We start from the raw sequence: 18,976 nt of genomic DNA, 5'->3' as shown, positions 1-18,976 counted from the left end.
TAGTTTCAATCTTGTAAGGCGCCTTATTAGCTGAGCGGTTATAGGCTAGACCCGCAAAGCTAAGATGTATTGTTGGTTAGTGGATTCGATTTCTAGTCTAAACCTTGGATTTTATTTAATGGTTTTAATCTTGTAAGGCGCTCCATTAGCTGAGCGGTTATAGGCTAGACCCGCAAAGCTAAGATGTATTGTTGGTTAGTGGATTCGATTTCCAGTCTAAACCTTGGATTTTATTTAATGGTTTTAATCTTGTAAGGCGCTCCATTAGCTGAGCGGTTATAGGCTAGACCCGCAAAGCTAAGATGTATTGTTGGTTTAGTGGATTCGATTCCCGGTCTAGGTCTTGGAAAAATTGTAATATTGAGGACATTTCTGCTCATTTCCAGAGAAATTCACCTAGATTTTTCAAATAACCAGTTATTATTATTGCCGGCAGAGATCAGGATACATATTACGTCCAGTCCTATTTGTATGAAAGGCAATTTTTCTAAGTGCCCGGCCCCATCTCGTCTTCTGCCATTTTTTTTTTTTTTTGTCGGAATTATAGTCATACATTGCCCACAGTGGGTGGGAGGGCAAGAAAGTTGTTGTACAGTGATCGTGATGTTGGTTATCGTTCTACAGCGGCAATTCCAAGTGTGCGGACACACAAACGCGACATTAATCAATACCTTAGAAGGTAAGATAAGAGAAAATAATAAGGTGAACTTCTCAAAGAGAGAATACAGAATCACGTGTTCAGCAGCGAGCGAACACATTTCCAGGATTTAGAATACGAATGAAGATTTTTTTCATTATTCCTCCCCACCATGTATAAAATGTTTCCATGGAGGAAAAGCGACGGGAAAAGCGAGGTCTTTTTGCTTGTGGTAATAATTTTCCATTAAAATAGCCGCGTACACTAGGAAGGGTGTAGTACATTCCGCCCTACTTCCTGCCAAACTGGGGTTTTCCAGGCGCTGAAAACTCCTACAACATACTAAGCGAATGTTCCCCCACTTCTGCTGTACAGAAATTAGTTTATTTTATTCCAGGCTAACACCACTTCTCCAATAATCCAGATTTAGCCTAGAAATGCTAGATTTTTGTATATAAATAAATCTAGTTACGGAGGAAACAAATAAATTTTAAGCTACTTAAACCACTGCCAACAAAATCTAACCTCAGTCTTTTTTTTTGTTTTTGTTTTTTAAATTCATGAAAATTCTCTGGTGAAAATCGTTATTCTTTTTGTCAGGTTGTTGTTCCTTTACTCCATTCTCGCACTTTATTGATTTGGATTCTCTGTTCTTTAGATTCTAATACTTGGGATAATCTCCATTGGTTAACAAGTTTTTCTTTCCTTTTTCCCCCTCATGAGAGAAAGTATTCGATTGGTGCATGTTTAGATTTTCAGTTTTCACCGGGAAAATCTGTTTTGCCGCCTGAATAGTTATAATCTGGTGCGGTCACTTACACATTTTATTTTTATAAGGAAATTTAAATTATTAATAAATTTGAAAACGTTTATTTGCGAGAGATAGTGGGGGTATATTATGTTGGTAGGGTTGCAGGTAAAGAGGACCAGAATGTTCTATTGTCCTTTTAGTTCAACACCCACAAATATTTGTACTTAACGTTGTAGAATCTCCGGTAAATAGAAGTCGCTCTATAGCCGAGCGGTTATAGACTAGACCCGCAAAGCTAAGATGTATTGTTGGTTAGTGGATTCGATTTCTAGTTCTAACCTTGGATTTTATTTAATGGTTTTAATCTTGTAAGGCACCCCATTAGCCGAACGGTTATAGACTAGACCCGCAAAGCTAAGATGTATTGTTGGTTAGTGGATTCGATTTCTAGTCTAAACCTTGGATTTTATTTAATGGTTTTAATCTTGTAAGGCGCTCCATTAGCTGAGCGGTTATAGGCTAGACCCGCAAAGCTAAGATGTATTGTTGGTTAGTGGATTCGATTTCTAGTCTAAACCTTGGATTTTATTTAATGGTTTTAATCTTGTAAGGCGCTCCATTAGCTGAGCGGTTATAGGCTAGACCCGCAAAGCTAAGATGTATTGTTGGTTAGTGGATTCGATTTCTAGTCTAAACCTTGGATTTTATTTAATGGTTTTAATCTTGTAAGGCGCCCCATTAGCCGAACGGTTATAGGCTAGACCCGCAAAGCTAAGATGTATTGTTGGTTAGTGGATTCGAATTCCCAGTCTAAACCTAATTAGGTATCATCATAAATTATTTAATAAGATTTATAACTTTGTCCCTTAGAGTAGTGGAATTAAAAATATAAAACAAATAGTACCATCTTTTGCCCTTTGACAACAGCGCTAAAGGGTTAACCTCCCATCATCTTTCTCGCTTAATCTTTACTTTTTTTTTTCAATTTTATTTTGGTCTGGATATTACAGCTCATTATATCCCGTAATGTCCTTTTACTATAAATTTTCTTCCTCTTGTTAAAAACACCCTCTGCAATGCACCTAAGTGTGAATCTCCAATAAAATCATCCAAACGTTTAAATTTCCTTTCGATATAAAGCACGATCACAATGCTTCCTACTTAGCCGGAAGTAAGGAATTCAAAAGTAAATGATTTGAAGTAAATCGGAATAAAAATTGTCCCTATTAAATAAATATTTTCCAGAATAACCATTTTTAAAAGAAAACCCTTGGGAAGAATAATTTATTTAATAGAACTAAAGGATAATATGACAAGGAACAATTTCCAGAATAAATAGCCTTTCATGTGCGGACCATTAGTACAAGGGCCATGCCCCGCCCAACACACAGGTTAGCCCTTATAAATTCTCTGCGATTTATAGGAAAGCCCTTAAATTACATTTTCATTCAAGCCTTTAACTCGATAGAGGTAAATTCTTTCCCTTACACTCAGTGTATACTTTCCTCCATTAAGGGCTCTTCTTCTTCCTCCTCCTTTATACTCTTCTTCGTCTCTATCTCGGACGCAGGGGAAGTCTCCTGACGAAAATGAGGTTTTTGTTCATCCTTTGAATTTTCATTTTTTCTTGAAAGTTTTTTTTTTTAAATTGTTGTAGTAACGGGGTTTTTGCAATAAAAATTTGTTATTGGTCTTAAGCAGATATTCCTCAAACTAGTTCAGTGTTTTTCTGTAACGAGAGAACACTGCGTGAAGTATTCAAAAAATTGATCATGAAATGCCTCACTTAACCTACAAATTCTGGAACTTAGAGGGATCCCCAGACTGTCCCTTATGTGGTATGGAATGTATTGAGGACCTTGCATCACTTCATGACTGTGTGCCCCAAGTATAATGACTTGCGTCTTTTTCGGGTATTTTGGCAGTATGCAGCTTCTTACCTCTGACTGTTTGGAGGTAATGAATGGTAGGGATTGGTCGGCTCTTGCTGCCTATGTTCGGGATGCGTATCACCGTCGCTCGAGCATTATTAAAGAGATTATTTTATAATTGTATTAATATTTTTATTTACTGTTTCTGTTTGTGTAATGTCAAAATTGTAATTTTATTTGTTTATTTTTATTCAACCTTATTGTCATTCATTATTATTCTATTGTTTTTGTATTAAATTTGGTAATTCGCCTGACGGCCGATGACCAAGGCTATACATTTTAATGAAAATTTGGCGATGTATACAGGGTGATCCATTTAAAACGCACCAATCGCTAATAACTTTTTAGAAAAGCAGAATTTCGAAAAAACCCACGAAGTAAACTATATGTTTTTTTTGGTTTAGTTTTCAATTTTTTCACCCCGATGCAGAACCTTCACTTTTTGCGGAGTTACGGCCAAAAACCCGATTGGGGCTTCATAAGGACCACTGGTTTTGACAATGATTATGAAAACTATATAAAAAGCTGTGAAAAATGACGTTAACCCCGTTTTGATATCCCTAATATTAGTTGAGATAATTAAGATCAAAGTTACAATTTTATCTATTCGAGAACGGTTTTCAATATTAATTTTCCACCAGAAATACACGTTTTGGGAGGTCCTCTGGCTGCGAAAAATGTTATTTGTGACGCAAAGAACAAAAATAATAAGAATTGAAGATTTTAAAAAGTGTAGTGTAATTTAATGGTTATGGGTGAGTCAGAATAAATTTGTATTATCATCAAATAAAAGCAATCATCACATCATTTTAATGCACCCAGTATGCAAGACTCCTTGACCTATGATTACGGTAAGAATATCTTGCCTGGGTGTTGGTCTAGTGGTCAAGAGCGTGGCTTTGAAAGTGTAAGATCCCCAGTTCGAATCCCGCGTATGCAGTCATTCTTATTACTTAAAGAATCATAATACTTTTTATAATAAAGTATAGTCATACGTGGGATTCGAACTGGGGATCTCCCACTTACAAAGCCACGCTCTTGATCACTAGACCCTGGCAAGATATTCTTACCGTAATCATAGGTCAAGAAGTTTGCGTACGGGGTACATTAAAATGATGTGATGATTGTTTTTATTTGATGATAAAACAAGTCTATCCTGATTCACTCACAACCATTACATTCTCTACATTCTTTAAAATGTTCAATTATTATTATTTTTGTTTATTGCGTCACAAATAACATTTTTCACAGCCAGAGGACCTCCCAAAACGTGTATTTCTGGTGGAAAATTAATACTGAAAACCGTTCTCGAATAGATAAAATAGTAACTTTGATCTTAAATATCTCAACAAATATTAGGGATATCGAAACGGGGTTAACGTCATTTTTCACAGTTTTTCATGTAGTTTTCATAATCATTGTCAAAACCAGTGGTCCTCATGAAACCCCAATCGGGTTTTTGGCCGTAACTCCGCCAAAAATGAAGATACAGCATCGGTGGTGGAAAATTTGAAAACTAAACCAAAACAAAACATATAGTTTACTTCGTGGGTTTTTTCGAAATTCCGCTTTCCTAAAAAGTTATTAGCGATTGGTGCGTTTTAAATGGATCACCCTGTATAAATAACTAAATAAAAAAAATAATCACAGATGTTAATGCACCTTAAATTTAGGAAAAAAAAAATAGGCAGAAGCGATCTTCAAGCATTTCAAGCCTAGGCTTCCTTTAGGCCCCAATGTTTCGAAAAAAAGCAAACTTATTATGTTATTTGTGAACGTCTCAGTGAGTGACTTTAATACATGTAACCTTCAAGTTTCTTTACTTACGTAAGTTCAGAGGAAGTAAGAAAAATTTAAACCGGAAGATCTACTCCTGAAAATAAAAAATCTTTAAGGATAAGAAAATGTCCGTCATTTCCAAAAATAGTACTTTTCTCGAATCCTAAAGTTGAAATAACCCCTTTAATGAGCAGCCAGAAGTGCGGGTGCGAGAAATATAAATCTACCGGATTCTAGCACTTAACTAGCACTTTAATTTGAAATTCTGTCATAGAACTGTGATTGCATAGCACCTTCTGGCTAAGTTTGGAATTCATGCTTCTTCCAGTGAAGTTACTTAGTGTTTACGTTTACGTCTTCCAACTTCCTTCCTTTTCGTTATAAATATACTGAGCGGAAAGGGAAATTCTTGAATGTTTTCACACCAGATTCTACTTTTTTTCAATTCAAGGAAAACCAGGTTATAAAGAACGGTTAAACTCCCCGAAGATTATTAATTTTGTGGCGAGTGATGCTGGAAGTAAGTTGGAGAAGCTAAAGAGTTTAGAAATAGAGTTGTTCTGGTGATGATGTGGATGTTTTGGGAAACTGTTTGAAGTTTGCCCAACCAAGACTTTGCCCTAAACAGGCTTGCGCCTCGAGCATGAGAAAGAAAACAAAAAATCTGTAAATAAAGATGGACGACGAAGGGATGAGGCAAGTAATATACCAGAGAAGGGCTTTGTTGATACTAAGTGCACCCATCCCACTTGGGAAAATAAAATTATAGCAAGAAAATGTGTATATATATATATATACACCAAAAAAAGAAAGAAAAATGCAAAGTTTTTCCTTTTTACATCTTTCCACTACTCGTAACCCAACTCACTTACTCTGCGAACCCAATGTTCCATGGGCTAGGGCTATTTTAAATGATGGGGGGGGGGGAATGATGAAAGAATGGACGGGTTTTCCAAGCAGGCCAGAGAGCATGAGAATTGGGGTTTGTAGCGTCAACCCCAAAAAACAAGGCCGTATAGCCTAGAGATGGTGGAAAACTTTGGGAAACATGGGTCAACCTCCCTCGAGGCAGGGAAAGCTGCAGTTGGGAAAAACCTCAAACCTGCTGCCTTCGTGCTGCCCACTCTGTCTCCCTTCTTGTTGTTACCCTATCGGAGAGTAACTGTGTATTTCAAAGTGGGGTATCACTTGGGGCTATATGAAGAAAGCTAGGAGAGTATGGGGCGGTGGTCGGTGGTACCATTGCTGGGACCCTCCCTCAGGCGATCCTGCTCACAGTTTAAACTCATCCTCTCATTCTCTCTCCAACCAAAACCAGTAGCAATTAATTTTCTTAGCGCTCAAGGAAAATCGACTTAAAACCCACTCACTGTGAATTCCCCACAATTCAGAGTGCTAGTTTTTCCTCACTTCTCGCTTAAAGTCATGTTTTCCTTTGAATTTCCCATCTATCTCTACTTTTTTTTTTCTTTTGCTAACAGATTTCCGGCTCTAATTTGGTGAACTTCATTATTTCCCAGTAGATCTCTCAGTCCATTTATTACTGGCCGTTTATAGGAGCTCATTGGGTCCGAAGAAACGGAAATAAATTTTCAGTTTTGCACCTGGTAACTTTTCCTAGTAAGTACTTCGAGGAAGTCACTTAAACGCGTCAAATATTAGATTTATTTTGGTTGTTTTGATGCTGGATTCCAGCATCAAATATCCCAATTTTCATCCCAGCAAGATCATTTCTGTTGAAATGAAAGCTCAGAATGCAGATATTACAAAAACCGGTCTCCTCACCCACGGCTCTCCTTCACCACGGCAGCCCCCTCCCTCACAGTGCTCCCTAGATGTTCTAGGGATAACTCCTCCAGATTTAAAGTATATAAAGTGAAGTAAAGTAATCGCCTATTTTTTTTTAGGCGGGGCTTAACGTCCAACTACCACCAATTAGGTGACGTGGATGGAGGCGACTAGCAAACATACTTTACTGTAAATTTCTTTTATAAAATCCAAGGTCTGGAATAGGAATTGAACCCACTAACCAACAATACATCTTAGCATTGCGGGTCTAGCCTATACCGCTCAGCTAATGGGGCGCCTTACAAAATTAAAACCATTAAATAAAGTCCAAGGTTTAGACTAGAAATCGAATCCACTAACCAACAATACATCTTAGCTTTACGGGTCTAGCCTATAACTGCTCGGCTAATGGGGCGCCTAGATTTAAAGGAACTAAAATGTATTAGAAATTATTATTTTTTTCTAAAATATATTATTTAATTAACCCGTCTGTATAAGATATACGGACCTGAATTAACAAGTGAGGTTAATATTACAACCAACATGGTTGGTTTAGAAAAAGGATATTAGCACCAATCAGATTGAGTTATTCCCTTTCGTATTCTCGCCTAAGTCTCTCCATATGTAAAAGATATCTTTCTTGAGATAGCTCCCAGATTGGTTTTAGATGACTACTTTACCTAGCGGTTAGAAGATTATTTCCATTTGGTAGGATGATCGGGAAAGATGGAGAAAGAAGTGCACAAGAAGTGAATTGGGTAGAAAAAAAAAAAAGTCATCTCATTCAGTTTGGAGGGGTTTATAAAGGACAGGGTAAAGAGTCCTTAGGGAATTTGTGGTGCACAAATCGGGACGGATGGGCTGGAAGTGGTTGAGCTTCTTTCTTGCATAAAGGTGCCGGATATCCAATACTCCTGTGCTGACTTCATTGTGGGGGTGGGGGTAAATTGGAAGCAACTAGAGTGGGGAGAGTGTTGCCTTCATATTTCCACTTCTTGGAAGTATACCCCCACTTGAATTGGGTCTCTAGGATGCCAGCAGAGAAGGTAAGACCCTTTTTCCAGGACTTCTTCTTCTTCACTTTAATTTAAGCCCTTCCTAACTGTGCACTAACCATGAGCACTGCTCTTTCACTCATGGGTAAAAACTCTAATAAATCCCATTAGGAAAGGTAATCCTGAAGTCGACTGTTTTTTCTCTTTTCTCTGCTTTTTTTTTATTAATAACTTTCTCAGGGAAGGGATTAGCTATGAGGTTAACATACTGGACTCCCACGCGGAGGTCCCGGGTTCGAATCCAGCTGCTGACCCTTAGATGTTCTCTTCCTAGGAGCTTCTTACAGCTCACTGTCCGGTGATGGACAGTGTTGTCTGTCCGGAGGCCGGCAGTGCACTGAAAAAAGCTCCGGGCGCCAATAACCTCAGCTGTTGACGCACCTTAAATAAAAAAAAACTTTCTCTTACTATTGAAAGTAGTGAGCGTGTATGTGCGCCAAATTTTGGAAATGTTTAATTTTTACCGGAAATGCTCAATTTGTTTTGAAAATTCAGGTTGGGAAAACTCACTAGAATTCCTCTTCGTTTAAGTAGTCTCTCGCTTCCTGTTTTTTTCCTTACTTCCGCTAATGGATTGAAATATTGATCACGTTAAATATCTAGTTTCCACCCCTCCCCCGAAAAGCACAGTATCCTGAAGGAGCGCCCCTAGCCTCCTTACTGGCTTGGTCCCCTTTAATTCACAGGCTCAAGGAAATTTTGATCAATTCTACGTTTTCTACTAAAATTAACACTAAATTAAATTTTGTCAAATATTAATCAATTTTAAAGGATGATTCTTGAAAAAGGATGATTCTTGAAAAAGGATGATTCTTGAAAAAGGATGATTCTTGAAAAAGGATGATTCTTGAAAAAGGATGATTCTTGAAAGAGGATGATTCTTGAAAAAGGACGATTCTTGAAAAAAAAAATTCAAATTCCATATATTGTAAATTTATTTACAACATTTCACACTCTGGGATGCTGTATCTGACATTTACAAATTGTTCTATAGCCTGCATTTGGCTGGATAACTGTGTTCTTCATATTATTTTCATTCTATCCCAATATCCCTAAATTACATATTACAGGAAAACAAGAACCATTTGTTTCTGATTGTATTACAATAGGGGGTACATTGTTGTTTAATATTTATGGACTATTTCAATTCTCAACTCTGACCAATAAATGGTTTGGACAGGATTATCAGGTTGGATGAGCCCGAGGGTTTTTCTGATATTTAATTATTTAAAAAAAACAGAGCGTCTTAAATTTTTTTTTTTTTTTAAATAACTTAGAAGATAGTTTTACGTGTTAATTACAAAAAAAATGTAAATTTTGACACGATTAGGGACTGTAACGTGGAATAAGGCCACGACCATAACCGTTATCTTTTAGTAGGTTTTTTTTTTTTTTTTTAGAACAATCATCACGTCTTGTGGTAGTGTGTGTGTGTGTGTGTGTGTACTCCAGTCTGGGTCTTGTTCCGGTTTGGTTTGACCAAACTAAAATATTTCGGAAGTACAATTTAAATTACATGTTTACCAAAAAAAAAAGAAAAGAAGTCTGAAAAATTTGTTTCCAAACTGGACTTACAATGTAGGCGGAAATTGTTTATTCTTCAGGCGTCTTCTTTGAAAAGCTTCCTGCTATTGTGTGTGATGCTTATAACTAAGGAACGGATTTTTATGTATTTAAAAATGCCAAATATTTAATTAAAATATGCATTTATTTTCGTCAATTATGTGGAAAATATGTGATTTTCTTAAAATATTTTCTGGAATATTTAAGTCAAATGGACTTTTTTTTTATGAAAATGGATTTTTTTTGGGGGGGGGTAAGTTATAATTATTTATACAAGAAAAGAACATTTTTACAATTATAAATAAGTTTGTGGAAAGGGATATCTGCTCTAACCAAAGCCCGACACAGATTTGTACTCAGAGTAGACTTATTTGATGATGCGAGATGTAAGGAAGGCTTGATAGGACGTCCTCTCTTTCTTTCTGTTTTTATTCTCTATGTGCGATCCGGTGGCAATATGTTGGGTGACTTGGAAACGTTGAGAGCAAGAAACGCGCTTGTCACAAGCTGTGCAGTACAAAATGTCTCCATCACTTCGAAAAAGTTCTGCTAGAAACTCGCGAAGATATTTAGCAACCAGTTGTTTGTTTGAGGCCGATGTTCGTGGCATTTCACCCAAAAAAAAGAATACACTAAGTGACCGAACGAAATGAATTGGACACTTCAACGAACGAGCTGAAAGAACAGACAACTTCAGACAACTTCAAAGAACTAACAAGTGCCCGTCACTGTTTAGCAGCATTCTGTGTAAATTACAATAACCATTGTACGCACTGTGATTCACAGCCCTGCAGTCTGTGGTTCACATTTCCTGTCAACCACCTCCCAATTATGAAAATATGCCCAAAATGAAAAATATGAAAAAATATGTACATATTTTGATTAAATATGTAGAAATATTTATTTATTTTAATCAAATATGTATAAATATGCGATAACATCCAAATATGTGGAAATTTGTGAAATAAAAGTAGACTCAAACGGCTTAAAAAGTGTCAGTATGAATACTTCTAGTTGAAAAACGTCTGTAAATTGCCTAGAAAAAAATATGTAAATACATACGAATCCGTTCCCTACGTTATAACGATAGATTTACGGAGCACAACAGATTTACGAGTTAATTTCGGTCGAAATGCTATATTTAAATATATTGTGGTTCTGGATTCAATTTCCGGTTTAGGCCTTGAATTTTATTCAAATATACAATATAATTTTTTTTTTTTTTGCGTTTATTTATGCTACAATCAGCGCGTTAGCGCTATAAGTTACAAAGTTACAATGATAACAGAGTAACAAATGATAAGGTAACGAGTGGAGAGGTTACCCAGTGGTAATACTCCAAAACATTATATGGTTAGTCACTCTCTTCACTGGAGAGGAGATCACGAGGCCACTGTCTCCTAAGACGTCGTGTCGGTTTGTAGGGAAGAGTTCTAGAAGCAGAGATTTTGAGCTAGAGGATCTACTATATATGAGATTGCTGGTTGTAGTGGAGTTTTCTGTATCGTGTTTTCAGCAACTTCTGTGAATGTTGAGGTTAGTGTGTACAGTCAGGTTGGAGACATAAAATGGAGCGTTTACAATAGTTCGAAGTATTTTAGATTGAAGTGATTGAATCCTTTGGAGATTGGAGCGTTTGGGTTGAACCCCACAGCTCTATTCCATAAGAGAAAATTAAAATAAAATGTTTTTGCCCTCTCTTCCTCCCCCCGTGTCTACGTTGTAAGCTTAAGTTTTGCAATAATAGATAAAGCTCCACCTGAAATGTGCATACGAAGTTAAGGAACTTAAATGCAGTTTTCGAGAAAATCCCTTCCTTGACAATAGATCGCGAGGCCATCTTCTCTTCAATTTTCTTGGTGGATCACCTGGTTATTGAAGAAGAAGATAGTTGTTCGATTAAAGGATTAGGATGAGCTGCTGTAGGGGAATGAAATTTTGGGAAAACGAGTTTTCGCAAGATCTTTTAACGAAAAGGATATTGAGATCAAAAAACGTAATGGAAATTTAAATTATAAAATTGGCAATTAATGCTAATATTAATAGTATGTCACTTCCTGTTTAATTAATGTTCGAAGTTGGGTAATACGAGGTGTGGCTATTAAATAACGAGACTGATGCTGCTACAGAAGAACTATGCATGCACCAAATCATAACGACGGTCAGCTGTGCAGCAGCGTAAAGCCTTCTCTCTTTCGATTGCAGCGTCTCACGTGTTTGTAGAGAAATTTGTCTGACCGGAACCGGACGTGTTTGTGTAAGAGGTGTTAGTTTCGTTTTGCCGAAAACATCGATACTACACATGTAGTAGAGTAACGAATTGTCGGTGAAATTTCACTTCAAAACTTGGGTAAAACCGCTACTGAAACTTATCTTCTATTAAAAGAAGTTTATGGCGATGAATGTTGTATCACGTGGTTCGACCGTTTCCAAGATGGCCTTGAAGACGTCGGAGATGATGACCGCCCAAAGTCGCCCTTCCCGCGTCCAAAACCGATGAAAATATCGATTATAATTAATCAACATTACTACCGGTGAGGTGCTTGCTCAACTCCGTGTTAAGAGTAAGGAAAAAAAAAACGACCCGAGATTTGTGGAAGAACAAGTCACGGGGTTCTCTCCATCAAGACACTGCATTGTCTGTAAAGACAACGTTTCTAGCCAAGTACAATGTCCCAATTTTAGGCCATCCGCCATATTCACCTGTCCTGTGGCCCCCAAACCTGACTTTTATCTGTTCCTGAAAGTCAAATCTGCGTTAAAAGGAACACGATTTCAGTCCGTTGAAGCTGTCAAACAAAAAGTGGTACGCGTCATGCAGGAGCTGACAGAAAAAGACTTCCAGCACTGTTTCGTACAATGGTAGATTTCGCATGGAGCGTTGTAGGGTTAGGGGAGGGGTGGGTGTATATTGCAGGTGATAATAACTAATTATGTATAAATTTAAAATTAAATGTTTTACAGCAATATTCTCGTTATTTAATAGCCACACATCGTATACCTTTGCTGTAGTATTGGCTATAAAGCAGGTGGTGGCCTCCAAAGGCATCGAACTACCCAGCACAGTAACTGGAATTGAATTGCTAATATTAATTGTCATCAACATACGATATATATACTTTTTGGGGAAAAGTCTCTAGTCTATGTTTTATTTAATAATAATACATAAATAACACTTATTATATTTTTTTGTGGTCGTCTCTATTTTTTCCACAGATCACTATTTTTTATTTTTCTCATTTACATCTGGTCTCGTAACGCACTCAGCACTCGACTGATTCTATACAATAAAGTGTTTAACAATCTCCATATTTAATCATATGTAAATTTTATTATTTTTTATTATGATTTTTATTAAGTGACTCTTGCGGGTGGGGCCCCTACATACTTTTGAGCTGAGCCTGTAAAAATCCATGGTCATATTCCCTAAAGCTTCGAGCTAACCACCATCATTTTTATCTCAATGAGCTCTCATTAAGTAGGAAATGAAGTTGGAAGCCCTAAAGCATGCAAAGAAATATGGGTGATCTCCAGTAGAAAAATATGATGACACTTTGGCCGGTGTAAAGAAAAAAAGTAGGAGGCAATGTTATTAACCCAGAGAAGACCATGTTATGGCTCAGGTAACTTTGTGGCCGAGATAGAGGTCGCCGCCTCTAGGTTAGATGATAGATGGAAACCGGCGGAATGACGGCTATGGAGGAGGAGGAGGCGGCTACCGCACATGACCCACTTAGATCTAGCCGGCCAGATACTCTCCAGTACAAATGATCGAGCATCGAGTCTTCATTATTGCCAGTGAGAGAGGGTCTTTGATTTATGGCCCACTACTTCCCATATTTTTTTTTCTTTTTCTTGAGGTTTTCCTCCTTCATCATCACCGTTCGCGCCTATCAATAAGATTTTCTTCATTTTTCTTTAACTTTTCTTCTTTTTCTTTCAACACAATATCGCTAATTCCAATTTAAATGAAACCCATTGACTCTTTTATGTTTATAATAGAATAATATAGAATATAAATATTTATTATAATAAATATATACAATTCATAAAATAAATATAGAAGTATAAATGTATAAAAACATTTCAACCTTCTCAATTAAGTGAAGTAAGAGAAAAGTTAGGTGAGGAGGATTGGAATGCAGGGAAAAAAGGAGAGGAAAAACCTGCAGCTACTGTGGAGAGTTAGAGTAGGATATGTTTTAGTCTTCTGTGTCTGTATGTGGTAGAAGGATCTATAGGAGGCTATGTCGCGGCATAATGGATTGGGATGGACTGTCTAGGGTGGAAAGGAGTTTGAGCAGATGATTTTGGATATAGGAGTGTACGGGGGATGATGGATGCAGTCTCCGTGGAGTGAGTCAATTCTAGTGCGTCGTGGAGAGAGCCTGTTGCGAGTCTAAGAAATTTGTTTTGCGTTGTCCTGGAGTTTCTTGATGTTGCTACTACAAGTCCAGGCTCTAGTCGGAGCAGGCGTTGAGCAACATCGGCCTAATGACCACCTTTGTAAAGGAGTAGTTTGTTGGGTTGTGACGTTGCGTCAAGTAATAGCGGGGGAAACTACGAGCTCGAAGGGCTGTAAGGTGCTGCGGCCACCGGACAGAAAATAAATTAACAAAGAGGCAGTGAGAGAGAGGGGAGCCGAACGGACCAGTATTGGAGACAGAGCGCCTGGTGACAAGTGAGATAAAGAACTTAGACCGAGCGACCTACTTTTTACTGCCCGACCCGCCTCTGTGGTTCTAACGAAAAACGGTACAGAAGCCTGAGCAACCGAGCAACCGAACTACGAACCCGGAGACCCATCGGCGGAAGTAGGTGGTCGTACCGCACCGCCCCCAGGTACTCTTGTGGTATAAAGTTCCCCCACTAACCTAGCAGGAGCTGTCGGGAGTGACTAACAAGCTTGAGTTAATTCGTAACCCGAATGGGAAGACAATTAGTTAATATTGTTTTGTATGTTTTAAGAAGTATTTTGAGTTATTGTTTATCATAAGACCATTAGGTGAAGGATCCTTCTGTTTTGTATTTCTTTTGTATTATTTTCCTTTTTTTGTTTTGGTCAATATGATTGTTCAAACTAAATGCCTCGTTATTGTTAACCTGGCTATTGTGATTGTGATCTGGTTCCTTGCTGGTCAACACTACTATCAGTGGTGTTACAGGGTTCACAGTCTTTTTTGGAGTAGAGGAAATAATAGTCGTTGTAGTCCAGTTTGCCTGAGTTTACTTTGTCTCCTATACGTGGTGTAGTGAAAGTCAGTTTGTTGTCCTAAAGTTAGCCCTAAGTACTTCACGTGGGTATCACCACGGAATGAGTGTGTTATTATGTCTGATTTGTCGGTTAAGAGTGGGTCTGCGTTTGGTGAAGAGTATAGCGTTTGTCTTGTCAAGGTTAATTTTAATTTTACATTTGTTGTAGAATTTTGTGAGTCTGTCTATTGCTGCAAGAGTAAGTCTGGTGGTGATGGTGTCCATTCTCCAAGATGACGTGTATAAGGCTACGTCATCAGCGTACAAGGCAAGGTTGACTTGAGGAGGTTTGGGGGACCAGGGTGCCTTTTAAGGTTTTACTGAGTAGCACCCCTTAAAATAATCAAATTTCCTACAAAAATTTGAGGATGCACCAGGATAAGATCCTCATAATGATGACAGCAGCCCCTCACAATGCACTACACCCACATTCCCTCTCTCACTTGCCCAAGAAACATTTTCCCATTTGAATATTTCATTACTAGCGATGAAACTTTCAGTAGAGACACTTATTATATGAATTTTCAGGCGTAGCTTGTGCTTTGTACAAATGTTCGTACGTATATACTTATACAAGTGACAGTTCTAAGCTAGTACTTCAGTGTGTTAGTCTCCCAAGTGAAGAGTCACTCTTCTGTGGTATTTGTGTGTGTGTGTGTGTGGGTGCGTTATTAAAAGCAAGTTGTGAGACAAATTAATGTCAGCTAGAGCTTTACTCAGATAGAGAGAGTGAGAGAAGAGATATCAACCTCACCCTGTACCAGAACCGCCCTATTCCTGCTACTTTATGACATTACGTCATCACTTGTATATCTTCTAACCTCTTACTTGAAACAAGATTTACACTGACAGATTAAGCGAATATTCTCCTCTAGAATATCCTCATTACCTCCACTAATTTACAACATACATCAACCCCACCACAAAACCCAAATACTCTCACACAATATATACACTACATGTACGTATTATACCACATTCATATCTAAATAAATACCACAACATACGTTTATAAAACATTACATGAAACCAAGTATGTTTAGAATTTACTATCTCTTGTATCTTTAATAAGAAGTATTATCGATGTATTCTTGCAGAATTTCTATTGTTATGAGTTTATATAGGGAGAACACAATGTGTGCTTCTTTGAGTTTAACTAAATAAATAGGGCTGTACATATATTGTTCATTAATCGATCTTTATAATTCAAAAGTAGATGCAGAATTCAGTTTTAACGAAAACAAATCCCAAACTATTGGATTGGAACCCGAGACTAAACAAAAAGAACTGAACTCACCAGACGTCACCAACTATTAAAAAGACTTGGATCACAAATCCAGTCTCTTAACAAACAACAACTTATATCACTTCCATTATAAAACCTACCTGGACTTACTGAATCGATCATTGGGGTTCAACCAATCCGTTCCAACCTCCAGAGAATGCAATCTCTTCAATCCAAAATCCTGTGAGCAATAGTTGATGCTTCCAATCGGGAACCTTGATATTCCTTTCGCCAGTCTAGTCAACCCGATCCTGTTACTACCAATTTCTTCTTCTTCTTCTTCTTCTTCTTCCAAGGTATTTCCCTAACCAGGATTCCATGCGCCAAGCATCCATCCTCCCCTATTCTGAACGTCGCTTTCGCATTGATCTCGCGCTATCATGATTTCTGTTAACTGCGCGAGCCAACTACACACTGGGCCTTCCTTTTCTTGGTCTGCCAGTAGGTTGCTAGTGGTGAGCTTTTTTTTTTAGGGAGGCGCTACATTAAATTGAATCCTCGCAGATCTATCAGTTTTATTTGAAATGTTCTAGAAAAAGCTGAAACAATTCCTTCTAGAACAATTAAAGGGTGATTGGGTAGTTTTGCTTTATTATTGTCTAGGCAGGGGTCGGCAATCTATTTTAAGTTAGAGATCCATTTTTCCTTAAATAATTTTAATAAATCTTACCTTTGAGCAGCAAGGATGATAATGTACAAAATTCTGTAGATCATTTGTACTCACAATTTATTATTTTATGATATTCAATAACATTTAAATGTTTTATATATTTATTTTCACATATTGCAAAGTAAATAAACAAATAAATAATAAATAAACCTGTATTTGAATGAAAATGGCGGCAGTCCTAAATATTACGTACTGTATTTTAATATAATTCTATTCAATTTCAAACCAAATCTCAATTTAAAATTCTTTTTGAAAAAAATATCTTTACTTTAATAAATGAAATTTTCATTTGTTTCAATAAAATTGAATATACAATTTATTTTGGAGAGGCTGAAGAGCCGCACAATTTGGATAAAAGAGCCGCATGCGGCTCGCGAGCCGCGGGTTGCTGACCCCTGGTCTAGGGTGTTCATATTAGTGCAATAGGTGGATATTGTCTCTTATAAACTTAGTCTTATTTACACGGATTACGTAGTTGTAGATTACCCAGAAGTCCGTTTTGCCTGGAAAGCCTTTAGAAACTTAACATGGTGGCCCTACAATCATCACACCCACTTGTTAGAGAAAATAAAGAACGGGAGTTAATCAAAGATGTGAAAAAAACACAAAAAAGGAAAAGCAAGAAGGTGGAAAAATTTGTGGCAATATTTTATTTGGTGAAAATGGTGAGAATGTAACTGGGATGAAGTGGATGGGAGTGTCATAGGTCGTCGGGACGAAGAGACATTCTGTTTTCCATAACCCTCACCTCCAAGAAGCACTGTGAAGGAATGAAACTGGTTCTTGGCGAGTTTCCGAAGGGGCACAGGCGAGATGGTAGAAAAAGAAGAGCAAGCGGCACAACTAGCCAAGCTGTTGGATCGAGTAGGTTCCGGAACTGAAGTACTCCTTCTTTTCCGAGAATCCTTCTTCTTTTTTTTTATCGGAATGGTATAAAGCAGGGAAATTGAGAGCAGAATGGTTTAATACAGGAGGATAGGTGGGTGCAAATGGGTGGGTGAGTTAGAGTTTAGATAGTATTCGATTTACCATGCTCCCAGTCGAGGTGGGGTAACAAATGTCTAAGGCTAGATATTTCATCATGCTTACTCGCCGATACATCTTCTACAACCAAACGGAAGCTGCGCTACACATCCAAACATACGTGCCTAACATACGTACACAATCACATTCGTTCCTTTAAAAAAAAGAAGAATAAATTAACCTTCTTGGATCTATTTTTGGCCAATATACTGCTTGATAAATTCCCACGCGTGATCCGGCTCTCATCAAATAAAGGAAATAGTCGGCACCGAACACTCTCATGACTTCTTCTTTCAACAATTCTCTGCTTTCTTTCTTACTACTTCGAATTGCCAAACATACTGTAACCGGTAGGTAAAAAATGTGTTTGGTTCGATTCCCCAGTCTATTGGCTTTGGACTTTATTAAATGGTTTTAATCTTGTAAGGCGCCCCATTAGCTGAGTGGTTATAGGCTAGACCAGCAAAGCTAAGATGTATTGTTTGTTAGTGGATTCGATTTCTAGTCTAAACCTTGGATTTTATTTAGAGGTTTTAATCTTGTAAGGCGCCCCTTAGCAAAGCGGTTATAGGCTAGACCCGCAAAGCTAAGATGTATTGTTGGTTTAGTGGGTTCGATTTCTCAGTTTAAACCTTGGATTTTATTTAGAGGTTTTAACTTTGTAAGGCGCCCCATTAGCCGAGCGGTTATAGGCTAAACCCGCAAAGCTAAGATGTATTGTTGGTTAGTGGATTCGATTTCTAGTCTAAACCTTGGATTTTATTTAATGGTTTTAATCTTGTAAGGCGCTCCATTAGCTGAGCGGTTATAGGCTAGACCAGCAAAGCTAAGATGTATTGTTTGTTAGTGGATTCGATTTCTAGTCTAAACCTTGGATTTTATTTAGAGGTTTTAATCTTGTAAGGCGCCCCTTAGCAAAGCGGTTATAGGCTAGACCCGCAAAGCTAAGATGTATTGTTGGTTTAGTGGGTTCGATTTCTCAGTTTAAACCTTGGATTTTATTTAGAGGTTTTAACTTTGTAAGGCGCCCCATTAGCCGAGCGGTTATAGGCTAAACCCGCAAAGCTAAGATGTATTGTTGGTTAGTGGATTCGATTTCTAGTCTAAACCTTGGATTTTATTTAATGGTTTTAATCTTGTAAGGCGCTCCATTAGCTGAGCGGTTATAGGCTAGACCAGCAAAGCTAAGATGTATTGTTTGTTAGTGGATTCGATTTCTAGTCTAAACCTTGGATTTTATT

The 18,976-nt window shown here is 37.7% G+C and overlaps 1 protein-coding gene across 5 annotated transcripts in view; it reads left to right on the top strand.

The window, feature by feature from the left end:
• Positions 1 to 18,976, top strand: part of LOC141451801 (fasciclin-2-like) — a 383,077-nt gene that overhangs the window by 312,269 nt on the left and 51,832 nt on the right. The window contains exon 1 of one of the 5 annotated variants that reach the window (XM_074123475.1): positions 14,113 to 14,346. The exons of the other annotated variants lie outside the window; for them this stretch is intronic. The gene's annotated coding sequence lies outside the window, so the exon portion shown is untranslated. Of the gene's footprint in view, positions 1 to 14,112; positions 14,347 to 18,976 lie in introns of those variants that run through there. 5 annotated transcript variants of the gene reach the window in all.

Source organism: Rhodnius prolixus, unplaced genomic scaffold (genome assembly GCF_049639745.1).
Source record: "Rhodnius prolixus isolate KJV_2025 unplaced genomic scaffold, Rpr scaffold_14, whole genome shotgun sequence".
Taxonomy (NCBI): Eukaryota; Metazoa; Arthropoda; class Insecta; order Hemiptera; family Reduviidae; genus Rhodnius; species Rhodnius prolixus.
Note: the sequence above shows the minus strand (reverse complement) of the source record. Positions and strands in the feature narration are given on the sequence as shown.